The sequence below is a fragment of the Tachysurus fulvidraco genome, chromosome 3 (genome assembly GCF_022655615.1).
Source record: "Tachysurus fulvidraco isolate hzauxx_2018 chromosome 3, HZAU_PFXX_2.0, whole genome shotgun sequence".
Taxonomy (NCBI): domain Eukaryota; kingdom Metazoa; phylum Chordata; class Actinopteri; order Siluriformes; family Bagridae; genus Tachysurus; species Tachysurus fulvidraco.
This window is the reverse complement of record NC_062520.1, coordinates 32550520-32569075: the sequence shown is the minus strand read 5'-3', so window position 1 is coordinate 32569075 and position 18556 is coordinate 32550520. Positions and strand designations below refer to the sequence as shown.

The following is an 18556-nucleotide window of genomic DNA, read 5'->3' as shown; positions in this document are numbered from 1 at the left end:
TACACATATTCATAAGTGTATGCCATAAGTATACAATACAATAAGTGTACGCCATAGTATACGTAGATATGTGTACGGTGTGTAATGTGTATGAATTGTTTATGTGCGCATGTGTAGTTGTGTATTGTCAAACTGAATGACGATTCAGTTTGATGTGTGATAAAGTACAAGCAATTGTGAAGTGTTGTATGGCACTTATAAAATAAGTTGCAACGGAAAAAAGCGCTAAGTAACAAAGAACATAACATCCATTTATAATGGCTAATTAACACAAGCAGAACATCCATTTATAACAGAGAACTGTATGAGTCACAGAGTGGTACACTGAGTGAAAATAAGATTCACCTGAATTAGGTGCCGCTAGTTCAGTTTGTTTACTTACTTTTAAACTCTTCCCTCGCTTCATAATTTTCAATATTTTTTCATAGATCCCCAAGGGTCCAAGAAATATCTAAGCCTTTTAATCCAAATTGCTGTGCTCGTCTTACAATAGTTATTTTTCTGACCGAAGACTGTAAACGGAGTTCACTCCCGTCCATTTTTTTTCCGGCTCTCACTTCCCAGTTGATGAACTACAAATTCGGTGTCATATTTGTAGTCCAGCCTTCACATGAGCCAATAGGTGCCCGTAGAGCAGAGATAGACAGCTTAGAAGCCAATATCCGGAACACCCTCCGTTTGTATGGCAGCTGGGCCAGCCAGTAGCAAGTAGCGAGAACCCGATATCTCTTTAGCCAATAAGGAAACGATTCCAACGAGGAGCGATAAGGGCCATCTGGCAAGGGGCCAGCTGTGCCAGCTAGAGCGCTGTGAAAACAGTTATGACTGTTATGACTTTTTTCTGTTTTTTGTGAGCAGATACTAATGCCTAGTGGGAAAAAACATTCATATAAAATCCATTCTTGGGCCTTTTTTTAAAAAAAAAAAGATTGTTTTTGTTGGGGAGAGGTTTTTTTAGCCCCGATGTTTTCCGTAGTGTTAAACCAGGTGTAGATTAATTTATTTTATTTATTTTACTTTATTTTTTATTTATATGGATCCCATTAGCTGAAAGTCTTAGCAATCATCTAGTCTTCCTGGGGTCCACACATATATGCATACGCATACATACATAAAATCTGGTTTTAATTCATAACAGGACTAGACATAAATACAATATGATTTATAATTACATTAATCAAGACATATAAAAACCTAATGTAGTGTTTTTGTTTCAGTAAAAGACTAGAGATTGTTTTTTTTCCCAATGTGATTGTTTTTTTCCTCTTTCCTGAGTGTCAAAGTTTTTGGAAGCTGAAAACTTGGAGAATTATCTAACTGAGTAGAGTTACATGATGTTATAAATGAGTCGTTAGATGAGACAATTTAATTTTCTTTTTGACAATTTAACAACAATTTAATTTTTACTGGACTAATTATCTAATTGATTTACCTTTTAGTTTACTTGATTGATTAGTGAGTTAATTAATTGAATGGATCAATACTTGGTTGAGTATGTAATTATTTGAATGTGCAGTTGATTGATTTTAATTAATTTTAATTTTTTATTTTAATTGAATATCTGCCTTGTCTTTCTTGAGAATTATACTAGAAGGAATCCTGCACAACAATGTTTACCAGAACAAAAGAATAAACGGTCAACAGAAATAGTCACAGAACCACGTGACAGTGCCACAAGGGCGAGACAAGGGTGCATGATGGAGAAAGGTAAAAGTCACAAAGATGCTGAAAATGAATAAAAAGTACATGGCAAGAACGGACAAAAGGAGAGTTGCAGTGGCTTGAAGGAGGGACGTTTGATGAGTTAAAATGTAGGAAGATGAAAGTAAGAATAATAAAATGCTGGGGTGAAGTAAAAAGAGAAAGCATGAGAAATTTCTTATTTATATTTTTGGTATTAAGAATAACAATGTGGCGTACCGCAGAGCGGAAAAAAAAATTTAGGAGAGCTTTTGTTTCTGTCACTTTTGGTGTGGTTGGAAGTCTGTGATTGGTTGCAGTGATAGGCCCTAAGACAGCTCTTTTCTACTGAAAGGCACAGGCGAACATTGCACTCGCTACACAGTGTGTTTGTGTATCCACTATTGCAGTAAACTGGAAGAATAAACTAACTGAAAGAGAGATCTATATATTATCCAGCATATCCATTTGCACCTGTCCCTGAACAATGCAACAGGCATCACCCCAAAAATCTGCTCGTTTAGTTAAATAACAAACAAAAAAATACAAAGATACAGGGAGTTTCAGATACTGCTCTATATGATGGAGTTTCAAGTAGCATATTCTTGTGTGTAATTATGGTCTAATCGAAAATAAGTATAAATTTAACAGAAAAGCACATTTAGAAATGAATTATAATGAATCATCTAAGAGTTTATGATGTGAGTAGTGCAGTGTCCTTATGTAAGGCATAAGTTAGACAGGCTATTTTGACTACCACTTTGGCCCAAAGTTGTAGAATTACAGCATGGACATAACAAGCTCTAGTTTTCCAAAATAACTAAATATGTATGTGTTCTAGACATTGTAATAAATAAAGAAAAAAAAATTTGAGGAATTTTATTCGGATCTTGACAAAGCCAGTCATGGAAAAAAAAATTAATAATAATAATAATTTGCAGGTAGGGTGAGTTCATGGCCAGGTGACTGGACAAATAAAAAGGTGGTGTTGTAATTCTGCAACAGTGGGCTTTACAGGGTTAAAGGGGCTAAAGGGAGAACAGAGTAAAGAACAGGACAGGAGTAAGAGAAGGCTACAGCCCCACCCTCAGGTGAATGTGAGGAGCAGCTCCAACCCCCATCTTATAACGGACATTACAGATCCGAGTACAACGGGATCCATCCATACAGTTGGGTGAAGGAAGCTAAAGCACGTGAAGTAGAACTGGAGATCACAAGTCAAAGGGTTAATACGACAGGTATCAACAGGAGAAAAAGACATGAAGAGAAGACACGAGGAGTCCAGCTCCACTCTCCCAGATGACCAAGATAGAAAGTCAAAGGGAGGCAGGCACACTATGTGCCTTGGACATTCATGGACATAACTGAACTAATACAAAGGTTGCCAAATGTGTGTCAGGGGGCACAAAGGTGGATTACCAGATTTGAAGAACAATCAACCGGACAACTCTTGGCCATACTCAATCTGAAGGCAATCCTATTCCAGACCGTAGGAATAGCCAAAATGCTGGAAATACTCAATAAAGCTGGGTTGGAAAGAATGGCTGACGATCCAAGGGGAGATGGAATAACCTTCGGCCCATACAGGAATGACCTGTGGGATCAGTTGAGGACGGCCAACCCAACCAAGGCAGACCCAAGAAAAGTTGAAAAAATAAAGCTGGAAGAAGAAGAAGGGGTTGCCCAATTCATACTGAAACTCCAGGAGTCCTGGAGAGAGGAGATGGGAGCAGCATGGGATGAGACACCCGCAAGTGAGACACTGTTTAAACTCATGTTAAAACGGCACTCCCTGAGGAAGTCCGAGACCAACTAAACACCATGCCATGGGCCACCTTCGAAGCAAATGTAATACACCATACAGAGTTACACAGAAAAAGAAAACAGGAGGCAAAGAAGGCTGCAGAAGATCTGCTAGTGCAACTACATAAAGCCCAGCTGGAGGAGCTGGTGAGAAATAAACAAGGAAGCCATGAAAAGAAAAAGAAGGAAGATAAAGAGTATGCCTCAAAACAGGCGGCAGTCATGGTGGCTCCAACCGCTGCTCGGGCTGTGCCACCTCAAAATGGAGGAGTACCACAAGTGATGATGACACAGCCACAGCCTTTGCCCCCAGCTATGATGCAATATCCAATGGGATATCCAACAAATTATCCCATGAATCTTCAGTATGCTCCTCAACAGCGTGGCTGGGGACCAGACTGAGGTCAAGGAACAAGAGGACAGCGAGACAGTTGCACAATATCTCCATCGCCTCACTGACAGAGACCATGTCATAAACAAGGAAATGACAAAGATGCAACTACAGAAGGAATTACTCAGAATGACTGGATAAAAGAATACAAAGAAGTTTTCAAAGGAATAGGAAAATTCAAGGAAAAAACAAGATAAAGCTGAAGGAGAATCAGAACCGGTCATACATCCTGCAAGAAGGGTGCCATTAAAGGAAAGACTGACAGAGAAAATAGAAGTTCTGATAAAGGAAGGAATAATCAGAAAAATAGAAGAACCTACAGAATAATGGTAGAAAATCAGACAGAGATCTAAGACTGTGTATAGATCCAAAAGACTTAAACAAGGCCATCCAACGTGAGCACTACAGACTTCCAAAATAGTCAGACATTACTAGTGCAATGAGTGGAACATATTTCTCCAAATTGGATGCCTCATCGGGATTTTACCAGATAGTGCTAGATGAGGAAAGCACACAATGATGAACCTTCAACACACCGTTTGGAAGGCATTGTTTCCAAAGGCTACCTTTTGGCATAAGCTCAGAAAGTATTCCACAAAACTGTGCAACAGCTTTTTGATGGAATAGAAGGAGTCGGTGTCTTCATTAATGATATAGTGATATGGGGCCACTCAAACGAAAAGCATGATGAAAGACTTTGCAAGGTCCTGGATCAATCACAAAGAAATGGAATTAAAGTGGAATGTAATAAAACAAATGCCAGTTTGGAGTAAGAGAAAGCACTTACCTGGGAGAAAGACTGTCTGAAGAAGGAATACAACCAGACAAAGAAATCAGAGCAATAGATGAAATGCCAGAGCCAGGAGACAAAAAAGTCCTCCAAAGAGACTTAGGGTTAATAAACTCAGGAAAATTTGTTCGAAATCTGTCAGCAAATACAAAGTCACTGAGAAGCTTGTTAGAAATGGACATAGTGTGGCAGTGGAACAATGAGCAGGCAAAAGTGTGGTCATGGTTAAAAAGCAGTTTAACAAGAGAACCTGTTTTGAATTTTTATGACCAGGAAAAGCCTCTAAAGGTCTCTACAGATGCAACACACGCGGGTTTAGGAGCCGTTTGCAACTACTGAGAAAGATGTGCAAATTTACAGATGCCAGTGTCAACAACAAAATGGGTTGAAGCAGCCAAAGAAACACTGAAAGATGAGCAGTTATAAAAGCAATTGACAGGATTCACATGCCTGGAGATGGAGATGAGACAATGGAAAATTCTTTCCAGCATTTTAAAGATGAACTGTCAGTGCTAGATGGAGTTTTGCTAAAATGAACAAGAATTATTTTGCCAATCTCAATGAGAAAAATGATGCTGAAACTTGTGCATGAAGGATTTTTTAGGAATCGAAAAATGTAAGAGAAGGAGCCGTGGGGAAAAGTTTGTATGGACTTGTTTCAGCTTAATGACAAAGATTACTTGTTGCTCATGGACTATCATTCAAAGTACCTGGAATTCGTGCAGCTGACAAGCACAAAGTAAGATCAGGTCATTGCAAAGACAAAAGGTATATTTGCATGAAATGGTATTCCAATGACTGTAATAAGTGACAACGGACCACAGTTTGCAAGTCATAGATTCAAGCACATAGTGCGAAGCCCTATATACAGCCCTCTGTACCCGCAGTCCAACGGTTTAGCAGAGAAAAGAGTTCAAATAGTGAAACTAAAAAAAAGCCACTGAGACAGGGAGTGATCCGTACCTGGCTATTCTGAATTATAGAGCTTCACCACTGGAGAATGGACTTTCACGGGCAGAAATGCTCATGAATATGAAACTACGGACAAAGCTAACGTCGGTAAAGCATCAAATGGTACGGAGTAGGTGGAATTCTGCAAATGAAAGACAGATTAATCACTACAACAAAACAGCAAGACCACTGAGCCCACTTGCCCAAGAGGAAATTGTATGAGTGACATGTGATGGGCAGTGGGGACCATTGGCAAAAGTGATTAAAGAGACTATGCCCAGGTCATACGAATTGGTAACAGAGCATGGGAAAATAATGAGTAGTGATGGGAAGTTCGGTTCTTTTCCGAGAACCGGTTCTTTCGGACAGTTTGTTTTAATGAACCAGTTCAATAATCCAGTTCACTAGTTCTTTTATGTCCTGACGTAATTCACAATGACGTCATGATGTAAATTCCTTCATCCCGCCGCTGCCGGCAGATATTAATACAATCAATTTAACACATTTGAAAAGTTCTTTGTAATCATAACTTTAGTTGAATACGTTTCTTACATTTACGTTTTGCAACTAAAACACCCAGTACATCCATTGATGTGCAAACGTGGGTGTTTTATGTGTCTTAAAGATATAAAGTTAATAAACTAATATTCATCAACTTACAAAAACTTACAAAAAAAAGCATAATTTTAAAATGTTTCTTTCGCTCCATCAGTTGTTTCAAAAACTAATGTAACTTTTTTCACTCATTTGTTGATAAGACATTAAATCATAACCATTTACATTTGTTGCTGTATCAGTTCAGTGAATTATGCATGTGCAGTAACAACAGCTCATCGGTTCTCAGTAGGCAGGCACTTATTTTCACTGATTTCAGGACAGCGTAACATATATTGCGTCATAGGGGAGGTGTGGCCTATTTGATAATTTGCATAGATCTGGAGGAAAGCTGTTTGCATAAATTGCTTCAGATAACGTTACTTGTCCGCGATGGTGGGTATTTTTTTAAAAATTATATTCATTCTGTTATAACTTTACATAACCTTTCTGCAGTGTTTCGTGACATTCATATTAATAAAATACCTGTTCTGATCTCAGGTGTTTCATGTCAAATTGCGAGCCTGAATGATCCTAGAAGCTATGTTATCTGGGGCTTTTTGCCCCTGGTAGGGTCTCCCAAGGCAAACAGGTCCTAGGTGGAACCGTAAGGGGTCGGTGCATTGTGGATTGTGTGGCAGTCGAAGGCAGGGGCCTTGGCAACACAATCCCCGGACACGTAATCTTGCTCTAGGACATGGAATGTCACCTCGCTGGGGGGAAGGAGCCTGAGCTGGTGCAGGAGGCTGAGAGATACCGATTAGAGATAGTTGAGCTCACCTCCACGCACAGCTTGGGCTCTGGAACCCGAGTCCTCGAGAGAGGCTGGACTCTCTACTACTCTGGAGTTGCCCGTGGTGAGAGGAGGCGGGCTGGTGTGGGCATGCTTATAGCCCCTCAGCTCACTCACCATGCTTATAGTCCCCCAGCTCAGTCGACCTGAACCCGAGTGGTGTTCTGTTTTTGGACTTCTGTGCTAGTCACAGTTTGTCCATAACGAACACCATGTTCAAGCATAAGGGTGTCCATCAGTACACGTGGCACCAGGACACCCTAGGTCGGAGGTCGATGATTGACTTTGTGGTTGTTTCACTGTATGGCCTGGGATTTAAAATCAATTAGCTGGTGGTTAGAAGCAATATAGGCAAGTTAAAGACAAACTGAAAATCAAAAATATTGTTTTACACTTTTCAAAGACATAAATATTAAAACAATGCATCCCAACTTATTATATATGACTTACGGCCAAAGCCCAGTGCATGCCTAGGTGCAAAGGAACAAATATAAGATCCAAGATGAAGAGATCCTGAGATTTTGTCCAGTTCTTCACTGCTGCATGGCCTTCACCACTCTGAAGCTTTGGGTAGAAAAAGGTGCTGTAAGAGAAGACTTTAAGGCTCCCAGCTGATCTGTTCATTAGCAAGGAAAAAAGTTGATAACCTTGAAAAGAGAAGAGGGGAAAATACTCATTAAGAATGCATGACATTGGTGACATCCAGCATTAGTGCTTTATGATCAACAATTGTCTGATTACTTCATACTATTGGCATCAAATTGGTTGTTAAATTTGTGTCAATACCCAGCCTTAATGTGCAGTGCAGAATCAATTTATTCATTTTTATACAAATTTTTATAAAATATTGAGGACAAACCTTTATTCCCCCATTTTCTTTACAAAAATGTAGTGATGCATTATTCCCAATAAACCAAGGCATATCAAGTAAATAATCCATTAATTTTTCTAACTTTTGTCATTAAGCCAGCAACCCTCCTTCAGTGTGGCCGAGTCACCCTGTGTAATACACAGTTTGAAGGCTTTGCTGATCACCAGGTTTGGGTCTTGTAGTGCCAGAATATCCTTCACCTCTGATGCCATGTCCTACAGAACAGAACAGAACAACTTAATAAACAAGCTAAAATTATCTTGATCTGTGGACAAACTTTATTTACAAAACACATTGTTAACATTTCACCATCATTCATACAGTACATATAAAATATATAAATCATTTAATTTCATCTCCGACAGCCTGGGTAAGTGCTCACTATGGGACAAATAAGAACATCTGTCACCGGGTCTCATTCACTAAGCAACGCACAAATTTGTGCATGAAATCTGTGTATAAATATTTTCATGAACAAATCATGTTTCATCAATAACTTTGATTCTTAAATGTATTCTAAATTTACTGGAAAATGTAGGAACTAATAAAAATAAATTGAATACTGTTGATGGCCTTATAAACATGTTAAGTACACAATTATTAGTGAATGAGACCCAATGTTCCCACTGTTTTAAAGCTACATTAAGTTGTGCAGCTATTGGTATTGAAAAGTTTAAAAAATATTAAGTAAAATTAAAAAAAGAGAAATAGCTTTTTTTCAAACTTTTTTGTATATCGATCACTTTTAAAAAACTTATTCCCGTCTACATATTATGTAAAGTGTATATAAAGCCATGCTAATGTAATACTTACCTTTCTACATATCAGACATAAAGTTTTGCTGGACAATCCACATGGAACCTTTTTCTTCTTGTGTATTCATGTTCAGTTTGCTGCAGAACAAAAGAAAATAAAACTTAAATATTTTTTGGCCAGGCACTAACATTTATTTGTGAGTGAACAAACAGTTTCATATAGCATACAGTGACCTCCATAAGTATTGGAACAGTAAAGACAAAATTGTTGGTGTCAAGACATTTATAAATATGATTAAAATATTAATGAGGAAGAAGTACAGAATGTCACATTTTATTATTGACTGTTTCAACACAAAATGCTTTAACGACTTTTAAAGTGTCAACCCCCTGCCTAATGTGAGCATAAGTATTGGAACAGTTTAACAACGTAAAAGTAAAAGCTAATATTTTATTGTGAATCCCTTGCAATCTGTTACAGGAGTGAGTCTGTGAGCCATAGACATCACCAGACTCTTGGTTTCACACTCTGAAATGCTTTGCCAGACCTTTAATACAGCTATATTACACTGTGCTTGTCTGGGGAGTTTCTGTGTTGTCTCCTCTTCAACTGGTGAAATGCTTGTTCAATAGGATTTAAATCTGTAGATTGACTTGGAATGTCCTGAAAAAGATAGAAACCACTGGCAAGCTTCAGCAACCAACCAGGACCAGGACAGCCGAGAAGATCAACAGCACTTGATGACAGACAAATAAAAAAAAATCTAAAATAACTGTCAGTAAAATCACATAAAACAAGCAACTGTTAAATTGGCTGTATTAAAGCTCTGGAAAAGTGTGAACCCAAGAGTCTGGTGATGTCTAGGGGTCACAGACTCGCTCCTGTGACTGCTTACAAGGGATTTACAATTAAATATTAGCTTTTACATTTACTTACGCCGTCCCAATACTTATGCTCACATTAGGCAGAGGGATGAAATCCTGATGAAAAGTGCTGAACTTCTTAGTTGGTAAAGCATTTTGTGTTGAAACAGTCAATAATAAAATGTGACATTCTGTACTTCTGCCTCATATTAATATGTCTTGACACCAAAGGTAACAATTTTGTCTTTACTGTTCCAATACTTATGAAGGCCACTGTATATAAATTTGTTGAATGACTGCAGAAACCCTGTTTCCCTGCATTAAAATGTTAAATTAAATATGCTCAAATGGTACAAATTAGTTATGTAGACAAATATAAACTGTGCAAATATATGATTTTTTTTACATTTTAAAGGCAGACTATATACCTTTTTTTACAACATTTACATAATAGATTTGAAGAGGTGTTCATGGTGTACTTAACCATGTTTGTGTCTTTTGTCCTGAATCAGTACAGTACACCTGTAATCTTTTAAGTGTTTACGTATTCATATTATACTATTTAAGACCAAGTGAGACACCGATTGCTGTGGAGGAGCTCTAGCTGTAATGTTCTTTCACTAGATGCATAAAATTTTATTTATTACCCACTAGCGTAGCAAAAATGACATAGTGTACCTTTAAACCTTTTTGGCACCAAAGGGTTACAGTAGTTCACCCAAAAATTAAATTTCTGTCATTTACTCACCCTTACACATGGAGTTCATAACCGGTGTGGTGAACAAAATGTGTAGCGATACATACCAAATCATCTGTTGTGGTTGTCTTCTTGTAGTTCTTTCCGTGCTGACAAGCATACAGTATATCACCCTTCTTTTAACAGAGAGTGGGACATGTTCTGAATAGTCTTCTACTTTCCATAGACATCGTGGTGTCACTTTCTGTTTTTTTGTGACTGTCATCAGACCTGTTATGAGGAAAAATACAATTAAAATTAAAAATGAAAGAAAAACAGAACATTATGGGACAGACACTGCATGAATAAATAAATGTATTGCTCACTGTTAGTTAATGCTTTAACTGTTATTAAATGAGACCTTATTGTAAAGTGTTACCCTCTGATACCTGTTATCTTCTTACACTGCATATTAATGTAATATGACATGAAACACCTGAGATCAGGACAGGTATCTGAAGTTATAACTGTTAATGTAATATGACATGAAACACCTGAGATCAGGACAGGTATCTGATGTTATAACTGTTAATGTAATATGACATGAAACACCTGAGATCAGGACAGGTATCTGAAGTTATAACTGTTAATGTAATATGACATGAAACACCTGAGATCAGGACAGGTATCTGAAGTTATAACTGTTAATGTAATATGACATGAAACACCTGAGATCAGGACAGGTATCTGAAGTTATAACTGTTAATGTAATATGACATGAAACACCTGAGATACATATCTTTACATTTGTTGGGATCCAGTCGGATAGAAACAAAGTATATTAATAAAGTATTAAAGTATAAAGAGGTTTATTACTTTGGTCTCCATGATCTTTTTATTTATCTTCATTCAGTATAACTTAACTGTGGAGAGATACACAGGCTATACAACAACGTTTTTGGTTGTTTATTTGTTTTCGAAAACAGCTTAACTGTAAGATAATGAAGCTATGCGGAGTTATCTTAAGTATGTAACCTAGTGAACCAGCATTAATGTATTCAGTGTTAGAGATTTAAGCACTTATGTACGTCGCTCTGGATAAGGGCGTCTGCCAAATGCTGTAAATGTAAATGTAAATGTAAATGTAAATGTAAGCTTAATAGATATAAAATTTAAAATCTATCTGTAGGACTGTTTTGTCCTTCATTATCCATCGTAGCTTTACTTTTATTTCACCTTCATTATCCATCTGAGATGATCCTGGGATTGGAAATGCCCTCGCAAATGAAACAGCGTTCTGCGCATGATCGGTGACGTCTTTTTTTTTTTTTTTTTTAAAGAGGGCGTTTTCCAAGACCTCCGTAAACACGCCCACTTTACGTCGTGGGACAAAACCCCTGGAATTTAGTGCCTGCCGTTGTCAGTATGTCGGACGTGTCCTAAAGAAACAGTTCTCAGTTCAGTGTACTGATGATTCGCTGTATCGGTTCAGTTATTCAAGCATGCGCAGTATCAACAGCTCGAGCGTCTCTAGGTCACGACCGTAACCCTAGTTCCCTGAGGAACGAGACGCTGCGTCGAAACGCTATGGGAGCGCCCTCTGCGTGACCGCGCTCTGAACCACGTGTGTAATCTGACCAATAGGCTTTGGAACGTGACCTCATCGGCGGGTGACGTCGCGTAAACAGGAAGCTACAAATGGCTGCGAGATGGACAAGACGCTAGCTCCTGTGAGAGAAGGTAAGCGCCGCAGGGATACGGTCGTAACCTAGAGACGTTCCCTTTCGGAACTCGAGCTGTGCCGAAACGCTATGGGAACGAGTGTCCAATCACGCCACACTGACCAGACCCTGCTTAAAGAGTGAGGGCCTCGGCACCTGCACGTAGGATAGAGGAGCCCGGGGTGGCTCTGAGGTCAAGGACATAGAACCCGACAAAGGTCAGCGGGGTGGACCAACCCGCAGCGTCACAGATGTCTTGGAGTGCCACTCCAGCGGACCAGGCCGTAGAGGCCGCCACACTCCGTGTGGGGTGAGCTCGGACCCCGAACGGTGCGGGGAAGCCAGAGGGCTTGGGAGCCGACAATCGCATCCACTACCCATCTGCTCAACGTCTGCACAGCGGCCAGGAAACCTTTCCTGTTAGGGCCGTAGCAGACGAGCAGCTGCACCGATTCTCTCCATGAACTCGTCCTGCGGAGTTAAGTGACCAGTGCTTGCACTGGACACAGTCGGTTCTGTCGCTCCTGTTCGGGGGCTGTAAATGGAGGAAGCTCTGGAGCGAAGAAGGGTCTCTCCTACCTCGGTAGAGAGACCAGCCGCTATGAACTGTGCCCCCTCAGGGGCCACAGCCACAGCCTCCACAGCTCTGGGCGGGGGTGCACCAGGGTTCTGCCCGCCTGTGAGAGGAGATCCCTCCTGTAAGGAATTTCCAACGGAGGGCCCTAGAGTAGGGACACCAGATCCGCAAATCATGGCTTGCCCGGCCATCGAGGTGCTACAAGGAGGAGACGAACTCCATCCCGGCGAACTCTCTCCAGAACTCCAGGGAGCAGTGCAATCGGAGGAAAGGCGTACAGGCGTAGCCTCGGCCACGACTGTACCATGGCATCCAGACCTAACGGGGCTGGGTGAGAGAGAGAACCAGAGGGGACAGTGAGAGGTTTCCCGAGTCGTAAACAGATCCACCTGGGCTCTGTAGAACCTCCGCCATATGAACTCCACCACCTCGGGATGGAGACACCATTCCCCAGGCCTCGGCCCCTGCCTCGACAGGGCATCTGCCCTGACATTCAACCGTCCCGGGATATAAATGGCCCTCAAAGAAAGGAGTCTGTCCCGAGACCACAAGAGGACCACTCGTGCTAACTTGTACAAAGGGCGAGATCAGAGGCCCCCTTGGTGGTTGATGTAGGAGACCACCGCGGTATTGTCCGTGCGGACCAATACATGGCGATCTCTCAGGTCCGGGAGAAAGTGTTTTAACCCCAAAAACACCGCCATCATCTCCAGGCAATTTATGCGCCACGAGAGACGTGGGCCGCTCCACAGACCTTGGGCGGAGTGGCCACTTATGACCGCACCCCACCCCGTGAGGGAGGCGTCCGTCGTTAGCGTCACGCGGTGACATGGAGCCCCCAACACGGGGCCTTGGGACAGAAACGTTCGGTCTTTCCAAACATCCAAGGCTCGAAGGGCATGCCGCGAGACCTTGATGGAACGATATGGGTTTCCCCTAAGAGAAAACCCCCTGCCCCGGAGCCACCACTGGAGGGGTCTCATGTGCAGGAGGCCGAGCGGGATTACGCTGGATGACGCAGCCATGAGCCCTAGCAGCCTCTGAAACCGCTTCACAGTGAGTGGCTGGCCTTCCCGCACTCTCCTGACTGAGGTGAGGATGACTTCGACCCGAGCAGGTGACAACCGTGCCTGCATCCGGGCCGAGTCCCAGATCACGCCCAAAAAGGTGGTTCTCTGTGCTGGAGAGAGCACGCTTTTGCTGGCGTTAAGCCGAAACCCAAGCACCTTCATGCAGGCGAGGACGACATCTCGATGACGCAATGCCTGGCACTCCGACTGAGCCAGAATCAACCAGTCGTCGAGGTAGTTTAAAATGCGGATGCCCTGGAGCCGCAGCGGGGTCAGTGCTGCGTCGACGCATTTCGTGAAGGTGCGGGGCGAGAGTGCTAGGCCGAACGGGAGGACCCGATATTGGTAAGCTTCGCCCCCGAAAGCAAACCTCAGTAACCTCCTGTGTGCAGGAAGGATATAAACGTGAAAGTACGCGTCTTCCAGATCTATTGTGACGAACCAGTCCCCTGACCTGATCTGAGCCACGACCTCCCTGAGGGTGAGCATCCTGAACCTGAGCCTCCTGAGAGAGCGGTTCAAGGAGCGTAGATCTAGAATGGGACGCAACCCGCCATCCTTCTTCGGAACGACGAAGTACGGGCTGTAAAAGCCTGACTCTCGAACCGAGGAGGGGACCACCTCGATGGCTCCTTTCCTCAGGAGTGTGTGCACTTCTTGTTCCAGGGCCAGAGCCTGCTCGGATCCCACCAGGGTGGGACACATCCCGTTGAAACGGGGAGGAGAGGACGCGAACTGAATCGTGTAGCCACAACTTCTTTTTAGACTCCTCGAACTTGTGTACGACCGTCGTCACAGCGTCGCCAAACAGTCCAGGAGGAGCCATCGGTGTGTCCAGTAGCACAGCTCGATCCTTGTCCGGGAGGTCGGACAAGGTGAGCCACAGATGCCTTTCTGTGGCCACCAGGGCCGCCATGGACCGCCCAACGGCCCGCGCCGTGTGCTTCGTGGCCCGAAGAGCCAAGTCGGCAGTGCGACGCAACTCCTCAATATCAGTGGTCCCGGAGCTAAGTCCCTCATCCAAATCACGTAGCAGGTCAGCCTGGTATGCCTGCAACACACCCATGGTGTGGAGGCAGCCCGCGGCCTGACCTGCTGCCACGTAAGCCTTCCCTACTAAGGCTGACGTAGCACATAGCGGCTTTGTAGGGAAAACCGGAGCCTTTAGCGATGATGCTACATTGGGGAGAGATAGCTAGCCAGCGTCTCTTCCACACGTGGCAGTGCCCCGTAGCCGCACGCCTTAGCCCCAACCACATTCGCGTAAAGCGAGGAGTGACTAGGAGAAGTGCGCGTAGAGTACGGGGTTTTCCAGGATCTGGACACCTCGGCGTGCAGATCGGGAAAAAATGGCAGGCTCCGGCGCCGAGGAAGTGACACAGGGCGCAAGAAACGCTCATCCAGCTTACTGGGTGTGCGCTGCTTCTGCTGCTCCACCGGCCAATCTAAATCCAGTTTGGCTACGGCTTGTGTCATGACCTCGAGGAGCTCCTCATACAGCACAGGCTGTGAGGAGCCAACGGGCTCGCTAGCATCCATCAGCTCTCCTTCCTCGGAGGGAGAGACATGTAATGCCGCAGTGCTCGCACCGGGAGAAGAAGCAGCCATCGGGCCTGCTTCTCCGCGAGAGCCAGAGTTCGATTCAGCAGACGAGGCTGAAGAGGACACAACCGCCTCCAATCCCGCTGCTAAATCGACCTGCGAGCCCCACGAGCGGCGGCGCTGCTTTGCCTCGGCAAGAGCGGGACCGGAGCCGCGAGGGAGAGCGCTCTTCTCGAAGAGCGCTCTCCGGGAGCGAAGCATGCGCATAGCCATGCGGCTGCAATGCGAGCAATCGACTCCCTCGAGAGCCGATTGTGCATGCTCCACTCCCAAGCAAACAACGCATCGATCGTGCGAATCCTTCCCGGTAAAAAAACGGGGACACGGAAAAACACACTTTCGGAATTTCTGTCTGCTAGCCATCACTCGATCAGAAAAACACAGTATCAGAAAACAGCGCTTACCTGAATGAGCAGAAGCTAGCGTCTTGTCCATCTCGCAGCCATTTGTAGCTTCCAAAGCCTATTGGTCAGATTACACATGTGGTTCAGAGCGCGGTCACTCAGAGGGCGTTCCCATAGCGTTTCGACGCAGCTGAGTAACTTTAGTAACCTGTGGATCAGCGCTGACTCAAGACGCGAACTGTTTAGAACGAATCAGTCCGATTTGGTGAACCGGTTCATCCAGTTCACTTAAAAGAACCGGTTCAAAAGAACGATTCGTTCACGAACCGGCCATCACTAATAATGAGGACAAACACAAGACATTTGCTAAAAGTGCCTCAGAGAGAAATAAAAATCAATGAGAGTGAGACAAATGATGTGGAAATTGCAAAGCAAGATGAACAATTAGAAATGCAAAGCAATACTAAAGAGTCTGTAACTGTAAATAGACAGGATGCTGTAGGACAAACAAAACGTCCTAAGAGACAAATAATAAGGCCAAAAAGACTAATAGACGAAAAGAGGAAATGTTACAAATTGTGTATAAATGAAAACAATTTGGTGTAATATTTGTAGTCACGGGCGTCAGAACCATTACATGACCAATAATATTGGACCCACACACTTTTACTGTCTCTATTCAGCACATATGTCTTTTTTATTACTTTTCAGAGCGCCGACAGTCAAATCCATTCTGCTTGTGGAATGTCCTAATAAATTAAACTCCATTCTGTGTTTTACCTACAGACATGACCAGTGTGTGTGTGTGTGTGTGTGTGTGTGTGTGTGTGTGTGTGTGTGTGTGTGTGTGTGTGTGTGTTTGCGTGCAGGGGCGTAGCTATCATTTAAAAAGTGTGTGTGTGGGGGGGTGTCTAGTGTTATCTGTGTTGTTGTTTTTTTCAGTTAACCCTTGTGTAAATGAGCAGGCTTTATTTTTAATCATGATGTTTTTAATCATGCTTTATATGCGTTATGATTATATATGATTATAAAACAGAAAGAAAGAAAGAAAGAAAGAAAGAAAGAAAGAAAGAAAGAAAGAAAGAAAGAAAGAAATAGAACAGCTTGCCACTGGGACAGTACCCTTAAAAGGACATCTTTGTACCTTATTTAACCCCAAAAATGTATAGTTGTACATTAAGGTACACATTGGTACTCTAAGGTAGTGATGTGTACCCTTTTGAGTATAAAGTACAAAGATGTCCTTATAATGGTACTAAGAGTAAATTGTTTACATATTTCTAATTGTATTTTGTGTATGTACAGTACATGGCACACAGTAATGGACACTTGCAAATGGACACTCTGTCGTGTACATACAGTGACACATACTTGATATTATGTAGAATTGCCAGAGTTAATGCTGTAAAATCTCAGCTCAACATTATCTTTATTCCTATTTGAAGGGTTTTGATAACACACTCGTTAAAACAAAAGACGTTATAAAAGAGTTTATATAACTTTTGTCAAAGCAGCTATTTTTCCTTATAATCCTTTAAATTAAAACTTGCTAATTATTCAACAAGAGCAACAGGCAGAGTTACTAAACATTGTGCAACACAATTTGTATTCCATTGACATTTTTATAAAAAAGGACTGAAGCGTTTTTTGCCGCTTTGAGCTCATCGTAACCGAATGCTGAACCGCGGGTGCGACTCGAGCTACAGTACTGGGGCCACGTGATGATGACGTGACAAGTGAGTGACTGATTGCCGTGAACGTCATGTATAGATAGGGTTGACACCTTCAATACAGAAAAATAAGGGACACCTGCCGCAGCGGGGGCCACACCCCTCGGGGCCACGATGACCACTGTCCCGATGGCGTGCCAGTGGTGGTATATCATAACATGTATTCATAAAAATATTAAGATCGATACCAATGGACATTATAATAAGATGTCTGCTATTGAAATCAGTGTGAACAGATGCACTCAGTCTCTCACTATCACTTAAGTGGTCATATAGAATACACAGCTATGACAATAATAAATATACACCAACAAACTGTGACTGTGAACACAAAAATAAGCTTTTGGAGGAACTTGTGAGATGTGAACCATATTTTATTAACTTATTATTAAATTAACAGATCCATAACTTAGTGATTATAACTTGCAAACTTGCAAAAGATCTTCCATGAACATCATGAACATAATAACATCAGTGGATGTATATCAGTGTATCAGTGAATATCAGCGGACCAGAAGTAATAGTGTGCAGTATTGGAGCAGGTCAGGTATCTGGAGACGCCATCTTCATATGGATTTTCTGTCACTCTGACTCTGTCCCGCCCTCCTCTGACTCTGATTGGCCGTGATTCACGGCCCGTAACCCTAAAACAAACCAATCAAACCAACGATGGCAACGAGTATTACCCAATCAGGGGCAGAATCGGACGCGTCCCCACACAATGCGGGTGGGGTGGTGTGCATGGGATGCTGTATAATGTGGACCTGTGTAACATACGGGACAAATGGCGTCCTGTATTGATTTGATACGGACGCGTCATTTTGCCTGTAAATACGGGACGATTCCGTATTTCACGGGACGGGTGGCGACCCTATGTATAGACTATCTTAAAGACTCACACACACACACACACACACACACACACACACACACACACACACACACACACACACACACACACACACACACACACACACACACACACTACGGACATTGCTCCATTAAAACCTCAACATGAGGTGAACACAACTCTCCACTAAAAAAGTGAAGGGGACTTTTTTTTTTTATAAAAAAAGTGCGGGGGACATGTCTACGCCCCTGTGTGTGTGTGTGTGTGTGTGTGTGTGTGTGTGTGTGTGTGTGTGTGTGTGTGTGTGTGTGTGTGTGTGTGTGTGTGTGTGTGTGTGTGTGTGTGTGTGTGTGTGTGTCACTGCCCTTCCCCCCTCTGCAGTATAAACTGTAATGAAAGTGAAAGTCAGCAGCTCCATTTTGTGACGAGTGAACAGTAAAAGATTTGAGGAGTAAAAACACAGTGAGTATCTAAAGCTCTAATATATAAACACA

The 18556-nt window shown here is 42.6% G+C and overlaps 1 long non-coding RNA gene across 1 annotated transcript; it reads right to left on the bottom strand.

Moving 5' to 3' along the window:
• Positions 1–6404: 6404 nt before the first annotated feature.
• LOC113649296 lies at positions 6405–10654 on the bottom strand. Its single transcript, XR_007140174.1, has 3 exons — positions 10297–10654; positions 8687–8766; positions 6405–8088 (listed from the first exon to the last, which is right to left on the bottom strand). It is a non-coding gene; the product is annotated as an uncharacterized LOC113649296 (long non-coding RNA).
• Between the last annotated feature and the right edge of the window lie 7902 nt (positions 10655–18556).